The following is a 16544-nucleotide window of genomic DNA, read 5'->3' as shown; positions in this document are numbered from 1 at the left end:
TGAAGGGAAAAGTGCATAACCAAGGTGGGGTGGGGGGGGGGGAGGGAAGAGGGAGGGGTAAAAGGTTACCAAGATTAATGATATATTTTGAGAATGTCAGACAAATTTGTGTAACTTATTTTGTCTGTTTTATTAGCTTTTGTATATTCAATATGGCAATTTTAAAAGAAATAATAAAATATTTAAATAAAAAAAAAAAAAGAAGCCTGATATGTCGAGGTAAATGATCCAGTGGCGCAGGACAGGGAGATCAAACAACCTGCTCATGCGCATGCGTCCCCCAACGGGGGTCTTTTACATAGGAATGATCTCTACAGGGCAATCCATGCACCCCGCCATAGACTTTAAATTGTAGAAAAAATTATCACAGCTAAAAAAGCTGGGGTGGTAGATGCTGGCCGCTCCGCAGAGCCTCTGGACCAGGCCAATCCTCTTCTCCCACGGGGAGAGCACACGGGCTCTTTTAAGTACAGGCCCCAGCAGGATTCTGGCCCTGTGCACAGGATACAGGGGAAGCAGAGAGTATCACACTCCGCCTGTCAGTAGCTCACCTATCCAGGCTCCAAGCTGTGCCTGAGTGCAGTATAGAGGAGGTCCGGGCCTCGTGTAGGCCGTGGCTGACCTCATGGGCCGCAGTAGGCCCCTCGTGGGCCGGGTATAGAACAGGCCGGGTCCGGGCCTCACATAGGCCATGACGGGCCACGTAGGCCGCGACGAGCCTCGTAGACCGCGATCCATTGGAACCGCGGGCATGGGTCAATCCGACCTGGTTCCCCCCAGCAGTTGGCGGCCGATGTCCACGGGGGTCCCTTAGATCAGTGGGACCCTGCTATGTCAAGGATGGACACTGATTATAAGAAGATGCGGCGGAGCTCCCTCCTCTCCCGCCACCATCTTGGACACACCCCCCTCCTAATGCTCTTTTATGTTGGATGAAACAGAGCAGAGCCTAAGTGGTTAGGTGGCGCAAAGGTACAGTTCAAACAGTGCTTAGTAGACAGTGGTTGGGAAAAGTATATAATTCAGCAAGAATATAATAGTTGGAAAAAGGTGATTGACTGATTGACATAGTGTGAAAGCAGACATTGTAGACATTGGTGGTCCCTGGCATATGGGACTTGGTTTTAATTATTATTATTATACAGTGTTTATATAGCTCCAAAGGGTTTGCTCAGCGCTGTACATTAGCGTGGGGGATTGGTCAATAAAGTTTAAACCTTTAAGAAGAACTTTCTTAGATGTTGGTAAGTGTAAATTATATATATAGCAGAGTTCTGCTATAAATACATATCTATATTTTCCTTGAGTACACTGAACTGCAAGCACCTGAACTGCCTTTGTTTTGCTGGGTTGGGTTAATTAAACGCTAGCATAAAAATAGCTGTGATAATATATGTCACATCAGTTTTACTCATAAGGGAAAAATAATGATGTAGTTGAGTTCTAATTTATTCCAGCAATAGAAACACAGCATGGAACACTGACATATATTATATTCAATCAGGGCATTGTATTAAAGGTGTAAGTATTTAATTTGCTTACAGACTCCGTATCAAAAAAAACTCATGGAAGCTGTTGATCAATTATGAATATTTGTAGTTTTATAATGAAATATGTCATTTTTTTAGGTGACATTTCATTATGTACCTCAAAGTATTTTTTTTTTCTCTTCTGAGATATGGCATATAGTATTAAGACCTGAGTGAAGACATAAGGGTAATCCAATGTAATTGTAATCTGACTCTGTTGATAAACATATACAGTTAGGTCCATAAATATTGGGACATCGACACAATTCTAACATTTTTGGCTCTATACACCACCACAATGGATTTGAAATTAACAAGATGTGCTTTAACTGCAGACTGTCAGCTTTAATTTGAGGGTATTTACATCCAAATCAGGTGAACGGTGTAGGAATTACAACAGTTTGCATATGTGCCTCCCACTTGTTAAGGGACCAAAAGTAATGGGACAGAATAATAATCATAAATCAAACTTTCACTTTTTAATACTTGGTTGCAAATCCTTTGAAGTCAATTACAGCCTGAAGTCTGTAACGCATAGACATCACCAGACGCTGGGTTTCATCCCTGGTGATGCTCTGCCAGGCCTCTACTGCAACTGTCTTCAGTTCCTGCTTGTTCTTGGGGCATTTTCCCTTCAGTTTTGTCTTCAGCGAGTGAAATGCATGCTCAATCGGATTCAGGTCTGGTGATTGACTTGGCCATTGCATAACATTCCACTTCTTTTCCTTAAAAAACTTTTTTTTGCAGTATGCTTTGGGTCATTGTCCATCTGCACTGTGAAGCGGCATCCAATGAGTTCTGAAGCATTTGGCTGAATATGAGCAGATAATGTTGCCTTTTGATCTCATCTTGAGAGTTGACAGCAGCAGATTCCAAATGCAAATAGCACACTTGAAATGAACTGTGGACCTTTTATCTGCTCATTGTAATTGGGATAATGAGGGAATAACACCCACCTGGCCATGCAACAGCTGAGAAGCCAATTATCCCATTACTTTTGGTCCCTTAACAAGTGGGAGGCATATATGCAAACTGTTGTAATTCCTACACCGTTCACCTGACTTGGATGTAAATACCCTCAAATTAAAGCTGACAGTCTGCAGTTAAAGCACATCTTGTTCGTCTCATTTCAAATCCATTGTGGTGGTGTATAGAGCCAAAAATGTTAGAATTGTGTCGATGTCCCAATATTTATGGACCTGACTGTATATATATATATATATATATATATATACATATATATATATATATATATACATATATATATATATATATACGCACATATATATATATATATATATATAGTGGGAACTAGCATCAAATGGTAGAGCTTTTTTAAGGCACAGAGCAACTTGCTTCTTCTTTTTAAGGGCCTTTTTGCCAAATTTTATTTAAAAGAAAGTTCCATAACATAAGTTTCCCGCGCAGGGGTGTTCACCATCAAAGCAAATGCAACAATATTCAGCCTCCTGGCTCTCTTTATCAGCCCTGCTGGTTAGCAGTACCTCTCTTTATGTGAGTCTCCCAGACCCCTGGTTAGTCCCAGCACATAGCATTGGACTCCTTCCAAAATATGGCTTTTTTCACACAGCTAGCCACTAGCACACAGCTACTCTGGCTTCCACCTCTCCTAGGTGAAGCCCACCTGGCTAAGCAAAATGGTAGTGTGACAAGAACACCCCTACCTGGAAAAAGAAGGTTACTAGGTGATCCACGCGGAGTAATATAAATTCAAAAATATTCCAAACAATACTTTATTTGATCACATAGATCATAAGGAGGTTAAACATGAGCACGGTGTACATATGAAAAAATAAATAAAATCATGTTAAAAAGCACTAGGCGTCTTCAGTTTCGGGTCATCTTAGCAAATAGAGTACCATAAGGCAGAGTTATATAGTGGTGATGTAGTTATCCTGGGTTTCCATGGGTTTTCATCTAGTATTCAAATGAACCATGTATTCAGCAGATGTGTTCCCAATATATGTCAGGTATCTCCTGGTATGAAACAGCTGGAACACAGAAATACATAGTATATATATAGAAGTATGAAAACCAAAAAACCAAAATACATCCAAAGTTCACCAGACCTCCCTCTACAGTAGTCAATGGATACTACTATTACCTTCTCAATAGTGAAATTAACAGGCCAACTTCTCAAATGTAGGGACTTCCTGGATAGCCACCCCAAGTGAAACAGGGTCCACAGTACCAAATGATTCTGAGGATATATATAGAAAAATAATGATACATATAAAAATCGTGGGCATCAGGTCACCCTGAAAACAGGACACACATAAAGTGAGTATATTACCATAAATGAAGATCAAGAAGACTTCTGTCGACTTGAAATAAGATCAGGTCCTTGATGCTTTTCCAAGATACATGTGGGGGTGGGAAGCCAGGTAGTCACAATACATGGATTCCAAACACATAAACCGTGTATATAGCGTATAGCAGGCTATGCAGGCCTGAGTTTTTAGACCCAATATAGGGTTTCCAAAAATTACTCAAAATGAGAAGATTATTGCTCCATATACTATGTATATAGCATGTAACAGGCTATACAGGCCTGAGTATTTATACCCAATAAAGGGTTTCCAAAAATTACTCAAAATGAGAGGGTTATTGCGGTTTCATGAGGATATGGCTATGTCACAGCACAAACCCTGGATAGGATAGCGTATATATATATATATGTAGATCGTCCTCAAAAGAGGATTTACAAAAAATTCCCCGAGTACACAGGGTAATTTAGGCACATATAGCATGCCCTTTTAATACCATAAATGCTCTATAGATCTCAACAGCCGTAAGCTGAAATAACTTGCCACCGGTGGAAGATAAATTTCCCTGAAAGATTGCCGTTTGCGAACCGCTGCAATAGTAGCCTTATGGTAGTTTTCAGAGGGTCAAGGGCCTTCCTAGCAGAGAGCTGTGACACCGCCGTTCCTTCCCGCCTCGTGGGCGCCGCACCCAGTGAAGACGCCGAGCGTAGTGACGTCAATACGTTGACGCGTTTCGTCCGCCAATCACCGCAGACTTCGTCAGAACTGGGAGGGGACTTCAGTACTTCGCCTTATATGGTGCTCTAATTGCATACCAAAGAGTCTCCACCTCGCCATCTTGTGTTGAAAGAGTATCACTACATTGGAATAATCCAAAGTGAATTAAAACACATATATAAATTTAAATTTAAAAAGGTTGTAATTCTCCTTTCTTTTATAGAAGGAAAAATACTTAAGGAGATAATGGCCTATCAGATCAATGAGGAGATGGATGCAGAAATTAGGTCTGCGTTTACAAAGAATTTAGATCCCCAAGTAGAGGGAAATGAGGGTGACATCAAGACCAAGTTTAAATTACATAAGAAATTAACTACTAAATATTTGAATAGAAAGTGGGATATTACATCCCTTGAATCATATATAGAGAGAGGAATTGTTCCTAGGGGATTAAGAGAAAGGGTAATTCCAGCAGAACATCTTCACACCTCCAGATTTCTGGAAAAGTGGAAAGAGGTCTGTATAAAGCATGGCATAGAGATCATGCGACTAATTGTGGAAGAAGAGAAGGTTCAATTGAATGAACTCTCTAATGAAATTAATGAGAGTGCAAAATCACTTGATCCCCTGAAGAACGATGCTGAATTTGATAAACACAATGATTTTCTTAGAAAACAGATAGAAAAAATACAAAAAAATCTGAAATTTACGAAACAACAAAAATTTAGAAGAGATTTAGAGGATTGGGAGAAAGGTGAGATATTCGATCTAACAAATAGTAGAGGAAGAAGTCGATCAAAACGTAAAAAACATTTCTCTAGGAATAATAGAGGATATTCGTCAATGAGTGAAGATGATGATGAAAGTTATAAGAGATCGGTTAGTTTTTTAGAAGAAAAGACAGCTGGCGAGAACCAGGGAATATTGAAACAAACAAACAAACAAATCAATGGGACAAAGGAAGAAAGAAGTACTCTAGCTACCCTAAAACTACCCAATCAAAACCGTACCCGAAGCCACAAGAGATAAAGATCAACCTAGAGGGGGGAACCAATGATCTTAAGGTAATAAATCTTTCCAAATTTGTATTGAAAAAAAGACATTATGATCTATTGCGGAAAGGTTTAACCTTCTCCCCTACGGATAAAATGGACCTATTTGAGGTCTATAAAGACCTAAATTTGTTTCTGAGAAAGATCCTTCTGAGAATTCCATATTTATCTAGAGAAGGACAAAATCCCTACGATCTCAACTCAGAGAGGGAACAACAGGCATTGAGAGATCTTATTAACCTCTCTGAGGAGACTCTTACAGAAAGTGAGCTTGGGGAGGAGGATGTCTCTAATAAGTGGAAAAGACACACTAGACTTAAAACCCCTTCTAGAAGAATGCCCAACATTAGGGAAAACAAATGGTTAAGTACTTTTTTAGATCTAGTACACGATGACCTGGGGAAAATAGACTGGACAATGAGGAACTTTGATAATCTCACGAGGGGTGAAAGAATAGCCCTTAGGGAACTTAAGAATGCTAAAAATATTGTGATCAAAAAGAGTGATAAAGGGGGAAATGTAGTATTACTGGAGAGTGTGGAATATGAGAAGGAGGTACTTCGACAGTTGAAGAGCCAGGATACATATCGTAAACTACATAATAACCCGTTCCCAAAACTTGTGGTTGATTTAAATAAAAAAGTGGGATTGGCACATGGAGCAAATTTATTAACCAAACGGGAATGCGATATGTTGACAGTCGATGTATACAATATTCCCACCTTCTATGTAATCCCAAAAATACACAAAAACCCCTCTCAACCACCGGGACGCCCTATAGTATCGGCCATTGGTGGCCCTTTGGAACCAATAGGCAAATTTGTAGACGATTTAATCAAGGATCTGGTTTTTGAACTCAGATCTTATGTAAAAGACACGGGAGATGTACTTAAAAAGATCTTAAATGTAAAAGTGCCAAAAGGTGCACTCCTGGTCGGCATTGATGTGGAATCATTATACACCTCTATCCCACATACCTGGGGACAAAAAGCTGTGGCCCACTTTCTGGAGACACATTTTCCTGAAATGGAGGCTCAAAATGAATTTATACTGGACTTGTTGGATTTTATGCTGACCCATAACTGTTTTCAGTTTTTGGGTTCCTTTTACCAGCAAATATGTGGTACCTCCATGGGAGCACCTTGGGCCCCGGCATTTGCATGTCTGCATCTAGGTCTATGGGAAGAGGAGTTAGTATATCCCTCTACTCCCTATAACCAATACGCAATAACTTGGTTGCGATATATTGATGATGTCCTGATGGTCTGGGATGGTAGTATTGATGAGCTTAAAAGGTTTATGGAATTCTTGAACGAGAACGATAGAAACATCAAACTTACTTATACAGTAGATAGAGAGGTGATAACTTTTTTGGATTTGTCAATCTCTATCTACGGAAATAAATTGGTCACTAAAACATTTAGAAAGGAAACAGCGGCTAATACACTTCTCCATGCTAATAGCTATCACCCAAGGAGTTTAAAACAAGGAATCCCCATTGGTCAATTTCAGAGAATAAAAAGAAACTGTACAGAAGATCTGGAGTATAGATATGAATCTATTCAGCTATATAAGAGGTTCAGAGAGAGAGGCTATTCACATAGAACCTTAAGAAGAGCAAAAAGAAGAGCCCTCGGTAAAACAAGAGAGGAACTGATAAATAAACCAAAATTAAAGTTAGCTGAGAACCTTGAAAACCAACCGGTAAGATTTATAACTAAATTTGGACAACAATGGGGTGAGGTTAAGAAGGCCCTGGACTCCCATTGGTACTTATTAACTCAAAATCCGCAGATAGCCAAAGTAGTAGGAGAGAGCCCCCAAATGGTAGCAAAACGAACTCGGAATCTAAATGATATACTAGTACAATCAGAATTCCAGAGGGCACCACAAAGAAACTGGTTAACGAGGAGGACTGGGGTATATGGAATGTTCCCCTGTGGCCATTGTCAGATTTGTCCATTTGTGCATAAGTCTAATCAGTTCTTTAATAATGATAACTCTAAGATATTCCAAATACGAAGCTTCATCAGTTGCTCAAGTAGCAAAATAGTGTACATGATAGAATGTCCTTGCAAGAAGATGTATATAGGTAAAACTAAAAGAAACCTTAGGACGAGGATTGGTGAACATCTGAGAGATATCAGAAATAAAAATAGAAATGTTAGAAAGGGAGAAAAAGAAAATCCATTGGCTCAACACTTCAAAGAAGTTCATGGGGGCAAAACAGATGGTCTAAAAGTAAAAGGGATCTTTCTGTTAAATATTTCAGCTCGTCGGGGTGACTTTGATAAAGTCCTCCTACAAAAGGAAAAATTCTGGATCTATACCCTGGGAGCACTTGCCCCATACGGACTCAATACAGAACTTAACTTTGGGGTTTTTTTGAAATGAGTCTTTTGGAACCCCCTATATATCCCAAGCTATAATCTATACTGTGGTATCTTTTATGTGAATTGAATATGGACATATTTGGACAAAATATGACCCTAACCCTGTACTTGATCCTATTTCCTTTAGATAATAAAAACAAAATCTTTATAATAATTGGATTGATATTGAAGCTGAGATAACGGGATTTGGTCTTGATGTTCTCCTCTTTAGAATAAGTATTGTGCTAATATTGATCTCCTCTTTATCATTAATTCCTTTTTTTGAAGTTGATCTGACTGTTAACATTTAGGCTCCTTCCTTCTATATCCAGCAACCATTTTAAATTTAAATTTATATATGTGTTTTAATTCACTTTGGATCATTCCAATGTAGTGATACTCTTTCAACACAAGATGGCGAGGTGGAGACTCTTTGGTATGCAATTAGAGCACCATATAAGGGGAAGTACTGAAGTCCCCTCCCAGTTCTGACGAAGTCTGCGGTGATTGGCGGACGAAACGCGTCAACGTATTGACGTCACTACGCTCGGCGTCTTCACTGGGTGCGGCGCCCACGAGGCGGGAAGGAACGGCGGTGTCACAGCTCTCTGCTAGGAAGGCCCTTGACCCTCTGAAAACTACCATAAGGCTACTATTGCAGCGGTTCGCAAACGGCAATCTTTCAGGGAAATTTATCTTCCACCGGTGGCAAGTTATTTCAGCTTACGGCTGTTGAGATCTATAGAGCATTTATGGTATTAGAAGGGCATGCTATATGGGCCTAAATTACCCTGTGTACTTGGGGAATTTTTTGTAAATCCTCTTTTGAGGACGATCTACATATATATATATATACGCTATCCTATCCAGGGTTTGTGCTGTGACATAGCCATATCCTCATGAAACCACAATAACCCTCTCATTTTGAGTAATTTTTGGAAACCCTTTATTGGGTATAAATACTCAGGCCTGTATAGCCTGTTACATGCTATATACATAGTATATGGAGCAATAATCTTCTCATTTTGAGTAATTTTTGGAAACCCTATATTGGGTCTAAAAACTCAGGCCTGCATAGCCTGCTATACGCTATATACACGGTTTATGTGTTTGGAATCCATGTATTGTGACTACTTGGCTTCCCACCCCCACATGTATCTTGGAAAAGCATCAAGGACCTGATCTTATTTCAAGTCGACAGAAGTCTTCTTGATCTTCATTTATGGTAATATACCCACTTTATGTGTGTCCTGTTTTCAGGGTGACCTGATGCCCACGATTTTTATATGTATCATTATTTTTCTATATATATCCTCAGAATCATTTGGTACTGTGGACCCTGTTTCACTTGGGGTGGCTATCCAGGAAGTCCCTACATTTGAGAAGTTGGCCTGTTAATTTCACTATTGAGAAGGTAATAGTAGTATCCATTGACTACTGTAGAGGGAGGTCTGGTGAACTTTGGATGTATTTTGGTTTTTTGGTTTTCATACTTCTATATATATACTATGTATTTCTGTGTTCCAGCTGTTTCATACCAGGAGATACCTGACATATATTGGGAACACATCTGCTGAATACATGGTTCATTTGAATACTAGATGAAAACCCATGGAAACCCAGGATAACTACATCACCACTATATAACTCTGCCTTATGGTACTCTATTTGCTAAGATGACCCGAAACTGAAGATGCCTAGTGCTTTTTAACATGATTTTATTTATTTTTTCATATGTACACCGTGCTCATGTTTAACCTCCTTATGATCTATGTTATCAAATAAAGTATTGTTTGGAATATTTTTGAATTTATATTACTCCGCGTGGATCACCTAGTAACCTTCTTTTTCCAGGTAGGGGTGTTCTTGTCACACTACCATTTTGCTTAGTATGTACCTTTTGGGTTTATGGATCCACACTTATACAAGTGAGTCGGGGATAAGTCAATGACACCAGCTATACGTGTCATTCTGGGTGGCCTGTTTGTGTTTTATTGTTGTGTGAAGCCCACCTGGCTCCTGGCAATGACCTGTCTGCCTGGGTGGAGCCCAGAATTGTCGTTAGGCCTCTATCAAACGACCTGCGCACACCTGTGCAATCAGTGTGCTGGGGGTTCTGAAAACACGGACCCAAGATTGGAGATTTCATCCCTCCCAGATCACTTAGAAATCTCCAGGCTTCGGATCCCAAAACGGACTTTACGAATAAATGAGGAAACTGAAAAGCCAGTTTCCTCTGCATTACATAAACCCTCTGGAGCCTCTCAACCTGCCTGGTTGAGAATCCAGGGTTAAAAGCTTGATTTCGACCATGGCAGGATAACTCGCTGCCACTATATATATATATATATATATATATATATATATATATACAGTGGGGCAAAAAAGTATTTAGTCAGCCACCAATTGTGCAAGTTCTCCCACTTAAAAAGATGAGTGAGGCCTGTAATTGGCATCATAGGTAGACCTCAACTGTCGGGGCTCCCGGGTATGACCAGAGGTGTGTGACTGACGCAGGGAAACGCAGACTTCAGATATGTTGTAAACAATGTAATTTATTAACACTAACCATACAAACATAAACGCAGTGCAATACTAAAACATAACACAGTGCAAACAAACCAACCAACCAACCACAGATAACAGTACATACAATGCAAGCGTCGTCAGGCAGGCCGGGTCAATATCAGTCGGGCAGGTAGGTACAGGGGGAGCAAGCGGAGAATGGTCGGGGTCACAGGCCAGGTTCAGCAGGTAGCGGGCAGCGTGGTACAGAGGGTCAGGCAGAGGAGAATGGTCAGACAAGCCAGGGATCAGAGCAGGGTCAGCAGAGAATCAGACAGGAACAGAGAGCAGGAACAGGATACAGGGCCCAAGAGAAACACAACACCAAGGCAGAGTCTGCAGGTCTGAATGTCCCTTAAATACACCAGTATAATTAGTTCCAGGTGTTTGACTGGCTGCAAGGTTGAGTCTCTGATTGCTGGGAGCACCCGCTGGCCAGCCCTGGTACTGCAGCTCATAAGGCAGCTGAGTCCCACTATTGCTGGCCAGTCCATTCCTGACATCAACTATGACAGACAAAATGAGAAAAAAAATCCAGACAATCACATTGGCTGATTTGGAAAGAATTTTCTATCAAATTATGGTGGAAAATAAGTATTTGGTCACCTACAAACAAGCAAGATTTCTGGCTCTCACAGACCTGTACCTTCTTCTTTAAGAGGCTCCTCTGTCCTGCACTCATTACCTGTAGCAATGGCACCTGTTTGAACTTGTTATCAGTATAAAAGACACCTGTCCACAACCTCAAACAGTCACACTCCAAATTCCACTATGGTGAAGACCAAAGAGCTGTCGAAGGACACCAGAAACAAAATTGTAGACCTGCACCAGGCTGGGAAGACTGAATCTGCAATAGGCAAGTAGCTTGGTGTGAACAAATCAACTGTGGGAGCAATAATTAGAAAATGGAAGACATACAAGACCACTGATAATCTCCCTCGATCTGGGGCTCCACGCAAGATCTCACCCTGTGGGGTCAAAATGATCACAAGAACGGTGAGCAAAAATCCCAGGACCACACGGGGGGACCTAGTGAATGACCTGCAGAGAGCTGGGACCAACGTAACAAAAGCTACCATCAGTAACACACTACGCCGCCAGGGACTCAGATCCTGCAGTGCCAGACGTGTCCCCCTGCTTAAGCCAGTACATGTCCGGGCCCATCTGAAGTTTGCTAGAGAGCATTTGGATGATCCAGAAGAGGATTGGGAGAATGTCACATGGTCAGATGAAACCAAAATAGAACTGTTTGGTAGAAACACAACTCGTCGTGTTTGAAGGAGAGAGAATGCTGAGTTGCATCCAAAGAACACCATACCTACTGTTAAGCATGGGGGTGGCAACATCATGCTTTGGGGCTGTTTCTCCGCAAAGGGACCAGGACGACTGATCCATGTACAGGACAGAATGAATGGGGCCATGTATCGTGAGATTTTGAGTGCAAACCTCCTTCCATCAGCAAGGGCATTGAAGATGAAACGTGGCTTGGTCTTCCAACATGACAATGATCCAAAACATACCACCCGGGCAACGAAGGAGTGGCTTTGTAAGAAGCATTTCAAGGTCCTGGAGTGGCCTAGCCAGTCTCCAGATCTCAACTCCATAGAAAACCTTTGGAGGGAGTTGAAAGTCCGTGTTGCCCAGCGACAGCCCCAAAACATCACTGCTCTAGAGGAGATCTGCATGGAGGAATGGGCCAACATACCAGCAACGGTGTGTGCCAACCTTGTGAAGACTTACAGGAAACGTTTGACCTCTGTCATTGCCAACAAAGGATATATAAAAAAGTATTGAGATGAACGTTTGATATTGACCAAATACTTATTTTCCACCATAATTTGCAAATAAATTCTTTCCAAATCAGCCAATGTGATTGTCTGGATTTTTTTTCTCATTTTGTCTCTCATAGTTGAGGTCTACCTATGATGCCAATTACAGGCCTCTCTCATCTTTTTAAGTGGGAGAACTTGCACAATTGGTGGCTGACTAAATACTTTTTTGCCCCACTGTATATATATATATATATATATATATATATATATATATATATATATATAGTTGCAAGAAAAAGTATGTGAACCCCTTGGGATTACGTGGAGTTTTGCAAGAATTGGGCATAAAATGTGCTCTGAACGTCATCTAAGTCACAACAATAGAAGAGCACAGTCTGCTGAACATAATACTACACAAACATTAGATGTTGCCATGGTTTAATTGCACATAACATGTAAACATTCACAGTGCAGGGAGGAAAAAGAATGTGAGGCCCTAGCTTAATGACTTCTCCCAGAGCTAATTGGAGCCAGGAGTGAGTCAACCTTGACTCCAATCATTGTGATGATATTGGATGTGCTGCTGACAGCTGTCCTGCCCTTAAAAAACACACACCTATTTTGGGTTTACTGGTTTCAAGAAGCACTGTCTGATGTGAACCATGCCTCGCAGAAAAGAGCTCTCAGAAGACCTACGATCAAGAATTGTTGACTTGCATGAAACTGGAAAGGGTTACAAAAGTATCTCCAAAAGCTTTGATGTTCATGTGTCCACGGTAAGACAGACTGTCTACAAATGGAGAAAGTTTAGCACTGTTGCTACTCTCCCTAGGCGTGGTCATCCTGTATAAATGACTGCAAGAGCACAGCGCAGAATGCTGCATGAGGTAAAGAAGAATCCCAGAGTGTCAGCTAAAGACCTACAGAAATCTCTGGCACATGCTAACATTTTTGTTGACACATCTACAATAAGGAAAACATTAAACAAGAATGGAGTACATGGGAGGACACCACGGAGGAAGCCATTGCTGTCCAAAAAGAATATTGCAGCACGTTTGAAGTTTGCAAAAGAGCACCTGGATGTTCCACAGCACTACTGGCAAAATATACTGTGGACAGATGAAACCAAGATTGAGTTGTTTGGGAAGAACATACAACACTATGTGTGGAGAAAAAAAGGCACAGCACACCAACATCAAAACCTCATCCCCACTGTAAAACATGGCGGAGGGAGCATCATGGTTTGGGGCTGCTTTGCTGCCTCAGGGCCTGGACGGATTGTTGTCATTGATGGGAAAATGAATTCCAGAGTTTATCAAGACATTTTGCAGGAAAACGTACGACCATCTGTCCGCCAACTGAAGCTCCACAGAGGATGGGTGATGCAACAGGACAATGACCCAAAGCATACAAGTAATTCAACAAAACAATGGCAGCATACACGTAATTCAACAAAACAGAGGCTGCAACAGCACAGAATACGCCTTCTGGAGTGGCCCAGTCAGAGTCCTGACCTCAACCCGATTGAAATGCTGTGGCATGACCTTAACAGAATGATTCACACCAGGCATCCCAAGAATATTGCTACACTGAAACAGTTTTGTGAAGAGGAGTGGTCCAAAATTACTCCAGATCGTTGTGCAGGAAACGTTTGGTTGAGGTTATTGCTGCCAAAGGAGGGTCAAGCAGTTATTAATACTTTTTCCTCCCTGCACTGTGAATGTTTACATGTTATGTGCAATTAAACCATGGCAACATCTAATGTTTGAGTAGTATTATGTTCAGCAGACTGTGTTCTTCTATTGTTGTGACTTAGATGATGTTCAGAGCACATTTTATGCCCAATTCATGCTAAACTCCACGTAATCCCAAGGGGTTCACATACTTTTTCTTGCAACTGTATATACACAATATCTCACAGAAGTGAGTACACCCCTCACATTTTTGTAAATATTTTATTATATATTTTCATGTGACAACACTGAAGAAATGACACTTTGCTACAATGTAAAGTAGTGAGTGTACAGCTTGTATAACAGTGTAAATTTGCTGTCCCCTCAAAATAACTCAACACACAGCCATTAATTTCTAAACTGCTGGCAACAAAAGTGATTACACCCCTAAGTGAAAATGTCCAAATTGGGCCCAATTAGCCATTTTTCCTCCCCGGTGTCATATGACTCATTAGTGTTACAAGGTCTCAGGAGTGAATGGGGAGCAGGTGTGTTGAATTTGGTGTTATCACTCTCACTCATACTGGTCCCTTGAAGTTCAACATGGCATCTCATGGCAAAGAACTCTCTGAGGATCTGAAAAAAAGAATTGTTGCTCTACATCAAGATGGCCTAGGCTACAAGATTGCCAAGACCCTGACATTGAGCTGCAGCACGGTAGCCAAGACCATACAGTGGTTTAACAGGACATTCTACTCACAACAGGCCTCGCAATGGTCGACTGTCAAGGTCCTACCTTTTCCCAGAGGTTATGTTACTCCATGTGCTAGCATCCATCTTGGATTTCTGCTGAGCATGATGGGAATCTTTTATGCCTTCAGGTCTCTGAGGTCCATCCCCCAGAGGGGTGTGGCTGAGTACATATAAGCCTGGGATCTGCACATGCTCTTTGCACTTGTGTCTTGTGTCTTTGTCTTGCTACAGCTCTGTGTATACGCTCGTGACTCTTCTGGTATTCTGACTCGGCTTGTGACTAAGACCATTCTCTGCGTTTCCCTTTGATCTGACCTTCTGTTGCTGAACCCGGCCCGTGACCTGTGATTCTCTGTCTACTGTTCTGTACTGTTTTGTCCCGTTGTTATGGACCCGGCTTGTCTGACTACGCTATTGTCATTCTCACCAACTACACGCCATTGGCGGCGGCCATTACCGCAGCTGGGGTGTCTCGGGGGCCGCGACCTGGTCCCTGGTTGCGTCAAGTCCATCCCCACCATCAGGGGCCCTGGTGAAGGGCAGCCTGGGACTTAGACTCCGCGCCCTGAGGGACTTCAGTCTGTTGGTGGTGGTTGTCGTCAGCCAGTGCGTTACCCTGCCACTAGGCCTACCTGTCCGTTCCACGGCCCTGCCCTGACATTACACAAGTGCCATGAATCCTGACGGTGCAGGTACGCCTTCACTTCCTATGTTGGTTGCCAGACTGGATCAACAGGATCTCCTGTTGGATCAGTTCGCTCAGGCGTTGCAAACTCTGCTGGCACGCACCGCGCACCTTACTCCTGGTGTTATTAGGCCGGTTGTCACTCCGGTGGTCGCTCCCGCTGCTGTTCCGCTTGCTGTGCCTACCGCCGCGGCTGATGCGGCACCCGCGGTGTCCAGAGGTATGACCGGTTCAGCCCCTCTTCCACAGCGCTTTGGGGGTGAGCCGAGTCAGTGTCGTGGGTTCCTTAACCAGGTGGGGATTTACTTTGAATTAATCCCCTACGCTTTTCCGACTGAGAGGTCAAAGGTGGGTTTCCTCATCTCACTACTCTCAGACAAGGCCTTGGCCTGGGCGAATCCCTTATGGGAGAGGAATGACCCCGTGATTCACGAGTTTTCCGGTTTTGTCGATGCCTTCCGTAGGGTATTCGATGTACCGGCTCGCTCCGCCTCGGCTGCCAAGCTGCTCATGTCTATGCATCAGGGTTCACGGACCGTGGCCGAGTACGCCATAGAGTTTCGTACCCTGGCAGCAGAGGTGGGTTGGAACAATGAGGCTCTGGTGGCTGCGTTTTCTCAGGGTCTTTCTGATGCATTGAAGGACGAGATCGCAGCCAAGGAATTGCCTGTGGAGCTGGAAGCACTAATTTCCTTCCTGATCCTGATTGATACCAGGCTCAGGGAGAGGCCTTCACTCAAGGAATGCCTGCGGAGGCCTTCCAATCGACTGGCACCTGCGTTTTCTATCCCACCCATTCCTCCCTCTCCTCCCACGCCTCCTGGGGATAGATTGTCTGGTGGTGAGCCCATGCAGCTGGGGTTTGCTCGCCTTTCCGAGGGAGAGCGGGCCGCTCGGCGTCGGGAGGGTCGCTGCCTGTACTGTGGTCTTGGTGGGCACTTTCGGCTGTCCTGTCCGGTCCGTCCGGGAAACGCTCGCACCTGAGATCCTGTCGGGGACAGATCTTGGGTGGAGTCTCCTCGTCCCCGGCGTTCCGCAGAGATAAGCCACTGATCACCGTTGTCCTCTCTTGGGCGGAGGGCTCGGTGACGGCCCAGGCGTTGGTAGATTCTGGGGCTGGCGGGTTGTTTATGGACAG

At 42.7% G+C, this 16544-nt stretch overlaps 1 protein-coding gene and 1 long non-coding RNA gene across 2 annotated transcripts in view; one reads left to right on the top strand and one right to left on the bottom strand.

The window, feature by feature from the left end:
- Positions 1-16544, top strand: part of MYRIP (myosin VIIA and Rab interacting protein) — a 609431-nt gene that overhangs the window by 76100 nt on the left and 516787 nt on the right.
- On the bottom strand, positions 3268-3947 carry LOC149466426 (uncharacterized). The gene is made up of 3 exons (XR_016312074.1): positions 3844-3947; positions 3655-3750; positions 3268-3541 (listed from the first exon to the last, which is right to left on the bottom strand). It is a non-coding gene; the product is annotated as an uncharacterized LOC149466426 (long non-coding RNA).

The sequence above is a fragment of the Staurois parvus genome, unplaced genomic scaffold, assembly GCF_062004578.1.
Source record: "Staurois parvus isolate SC_StPar_1 unplaced genomic scaffold, SC_StPar_1.0 ptg000130l, whole genome shotgun sequence".
Taxonomy (NCBI): Eukaryota; Metazoa; Chordata; class Amphibia; order Anura; family Ranidae; genus Staurois; species Staurois parvus.
Note: the sequence above shows the minus strand (reverse complement) of the source record. Positions and strands in the feature narration are given on the sequence as shown.